Source organism: Poecilia formosa, unplaced genomic scaffold (genome assembly GCF_000485575.1).
Source record: "Poecilia formosa unplaced genomic scaffold, Poecilia_formosa-5.1.2 Scaffold573, whole genome shotgun sequence".
NCBI classification, from domain to species: Eukaryota; Metazoa; Chordata; class Actinopteri; order Cyprinodontiformes; family Poeciliidae; genus Poecilia; species Poecilia formosa.
In genome coordinates, this window is record NW_006800512.1 from 23,877 (window position 1) to 27,761 (window position 3,885).

The 3,885-nt window shown below is 36.9% G+C and overlaps 1 protein-coding gene and 1 long non-coding RNA gene across 2 annotated transcripts in view; both read right to left on the reverse strand.

Annotated features, from left to right (window-relative positions):
- LOC107834282 (uncharacterized) overlaps positions 1-1,584 on the reverse strand; it is a 4,202-nt gene extending 2,618 nt beyond the window's left edge. The window contains exon 1 of the long non-coding RNA XR_001660073.1: positions 1,545-1,584. This is a non-coding gene — a long non-coding RNA (uncharacterized LOC107834282). The remainder of the gene's footprint in view (positions 1-1,544) is intronic.
- LOC103129735 (MAM domain-containing glycosylphosphatidylinositol anchor protein 2-like) overlaps positions 1-3,885 on the reverse strand; it is a gene marked incomplete at its 3' end in the record, with an annotated part of 82,601 nt that overhangs the window by 10,275 nt on the left and 68,441 nt on the right. The window lies entirely within an intron of this gene.

Below are 3,885 nucleotides of genomic sequence, written 5' to 3' on the forward strand. Positions count from 1 at the left end.
TGATAAAACTAAAAGAGAAACAGAAAATCACAGAAATAAGCAAAACCCAACCCAAGAACTCAGAGTCCTGACATCAAGATCACCTAACTGCTATTATTCAAAATCTGCCAACTAACACTTCTCTTCCTCCTCCAGCGGATGTCCCTAATACTCAATCTCCCGGGCCCAGAGATCACATCCCCACCCTGACATCAATTTACCCACTCCAGAGAAGTTCAGTGGTTGGTTAGGTCATTGCGTGGGGCTCCTGCTCCAATGTTTTCAATTGCTCCCATGGCCCTAAGATTTTAATTGGTAAGATTGGCCCACAGTTTGGCTGCTCCTTTGAGAAATTATTAAGAAGTTTAAGATGACATTTGACCAAGACCCTCTTTAGATTGCAGATCTCTTCCCCAGATTACCCACAAGACCAGTTGATCATTTAGGGTAATCACCACAAACTCTTTATTTTAATTTATTTATTTATTTAAAACATGATATTAGCATAAAATCATGCACAAGAACAAGGAATGCAAAAGACATTTTTTTGTACCACAGTAATCTTAACGTGCTGGAAAAGGAGCAGGAAGAAGTACAAAGCTTTTGAACTCCTACCCTGTAAACTCATACAATATTTTCAGATGGGCCCTCATTAGTAGAGAAAATAAAAAAATGGGTTAATTCGTTTTCCATTTTATCCATACCCATAGATTCTTATGTGTTAGCCTCAATTTACAACACATATTAGTGCTATCTCTCACCCATATTTCTATAGCTTGTGAAAATGACCTTATGTGTTCTTTTAAATTGTATTAAATTTTGACTTTGTTTTAACTATTCACTTAACTTGTTCCATAACTTTACCCCATGAATTGAAATACAAAAGCTCTTTCCTGTTGTTCGTAAACTACAAATCCTACAATCCCAAACTACAAAACTACAAAGGGGATATGACTTAAGTAACCCCTTAAGTCATATCCCCCTTCTCTTTCATAAAACATGCAATGTATGAGCTCAGGTAGCAGTTTATTAGATGCCTTACACATAATTTGAGCAACTTTAAACTCCACCAGCTCTTCAAATTTAATAATTCTAGATTTTAAGAACAGCCGGTTTGTGTGCTCATAATAACCAGCATTGTGGATGATTCTAATGGCTCATTTCTGTAGGATACTTAGTGGATGTAAAGAACTTTTGGAATTAATTCCCAACACTTCTGAACAATATGTTAAAGATGACAAAATCATAGAGTTATATAGAATATGAAATGATTTATTATTCAGAATATGTCTGGCTTTAGCCAGGATTGATATGCTTCTACTTAGTTTATTCTGTAAATGTTTTCAACTAATTTTGTCGTGTATTATTACACAGAGAAACTTATTAAAATATACCCTTTCTAGAGTTACACCCTCTGTCTGAACTTGAATTTGAGTACTTTTGTAACAGTTTCCAANCCGCTCAACAGTTTCAGTTTCATTCCACGTAAGGGGCCCGGTGATTGGTTAGGGGCCCGGTAATTGGCCCCGCCCCCCGGTCTGACGCTGACTTGTTCCGCTAGTGACGTGAGTGCCAATAAAGTTATGGTATTTAATACAGATTGGCCCTTCGGGCTTGGAGGAGACGCTTTAATACCACGACTCCGGATTGATGAACACGCACATCCGCTGACCTGAAAACAAATTTTGTTGTTTGGTTTCAATACAGAGTATTTATTTATGCTGTGTAATAACTGTAAAAAATAAAGGTAACTACTTCACGGATTTCGCCTATCACGGGTTATTTTCGGAACACAACCCCTAAGAAAAACAAGGGTTCGCTGTAAATGTTGCGTTTACTTCATTTTTTTTCTACAGCAGGAGAAGTTTTGTCAAAAAAGCATAACAGGATAAATTTCAAAAATGTAAAAACATTTTTTTTTCTTTTATAAAAAATCTGTGGAAAAAAAACAGTCCACAAGCATCCTCATTCAAACACATTCACTTAAAATTTCACTTTATGGTACATGTTCACATTTTTATTGACTGTATATCAAATATATATTTAAATTTAACTGAAGATATGACCTAACCTAACCCTAACCCTATCCCTACCCTAATCTTTGTAGCCCCTGGTTAAAAAAAAAACATGCTCTTAAGGTTCTTTAATATTTACAAAATATTTACAAGGTTGGTTCTATGTACATAGAAAATATAAGTGAGAAACTTGTAATATTGTTTTTGTAAATTGTTGATCTGAGTGATTATTTACATGCGGGGAGCGGTTACTGTTGTGAGTAGCATGAGAAAAAATGAGAACAGAAAGCCAAAGCTTTTCTGGATGGGACTTGTGTTCTTACATAAATGTATTCTTGTTTGATCAATTATCTCATTAGTTTAAAGACTGTATTGAATTTCCTATCTATGAATTAGTTTAGGTTAACGAGGGACAAGTGAATTCAACATAGGAAAAAAAAAAGAAAAAAAAAAACGGAACAATGGGATGATGGGAAGAAGAAGGGAGAACGCGGGAGACGACAAGGAGGGAGCTCATGGAGACCGCTGCTAATGTGGGCAGAGGTTGAGGTGGGAGCAAGAACTGAATTGTTTTATGCACGTTCTCCACAAGTAAACTTGCACCCAGTGGATAGGAAACCTGGAGAAGTGTTTTGTAATGAAGAACTGCGGAGGAGAACTGCGCTCTCTCCCACACACACACACGCACGCACGCACGCACACACACACACAGAAAGTATGGGCCCATGTGTGATATTATGTTTAAAACTGTAAATTACGGTAAATGTATGGAGTAATGTTAGTGACAAAAGTTGAATTCTGGTTATATTGAAACAACAGTTCAAAAGAAAAGTTTTTTCATAAAAACGGTTTATTTTTCCAAGTTCTTATTAAAAGAAACTACTCAGTTAACTGGTTGTTAATTTTGTTACTTTAAATGAGTGTATGGTAATTGGATGAGTAAGGATTTACTCAACATAGGTAAACCTGCGTGGTATCTACCAGAACTTAACGAACCCAAATATCCACCCCACCAGTGAGTTTAAGTTCTTATCCCAGTTAATAGCAGACAGAGCAGTGGGGTGCTACATATTAAATAAAATACAAAGACTTAAATCTTATTGTATAGACTAGGTCATCAAATCACTATGTTGCCTGTAGGAATTTTTAATGTCCAGCAGGTGTCAGTATTCAGTGACAGTATCGACACAGTTTTGCTATGGGTCGAAACAATACATGACGCCTCATCTACCCATCACTAGTATCATTCAAACTCACTGTGTGTCATCATGGTGTGTTTTAAAGCAGACCCAAATGCAGCAGGCAAAATGCGTAAAGTTCTGTAGATAATTTTAATAAAAAGGAAGCCAACTTACAAAAACGCAAAATCCAGAGTTATAAAAAAATCCAAAAACAAATCTAAACAGGAGACAAAGAAACCAGGGTAAAGCAAGAAGAGTGACAAGGAGACGTCATGTGGGTAGCAGAACGCACTGGTGGCTGAGACAGAGAGGCTTAAATATTGGGAGGTAGAATGAGAAAAATAGATCAGGTGTGTGTGTGGATAATTGGAGAGAGTGGGAGGGAGAGTGGCACAGGGAAGATTACACAGGGGAGTATAATCCTCTGTGAAAGTGACAAAAAGGAACAGGAAATAATACTAACAGTAAAGAATAACTAAAGAAACACGATAAAGTAGTCTAACCAAAATAAGTAACTAGAACATAACTGATAAAACTAAAAGAGAAACAGAAAATCACAGAAATAAGCAAAACCCAACCCAAGAACTCAGAGTCCTGACATCATGATCACCTAACTCAGGGGTGTCCAAAGTCAGTCCTTGAGGGCCGGCATCCTGCTTGTTTTAGTTCTCTCCCTTGTTTAGCGCACCTGGATCAAATGATGGCTCATT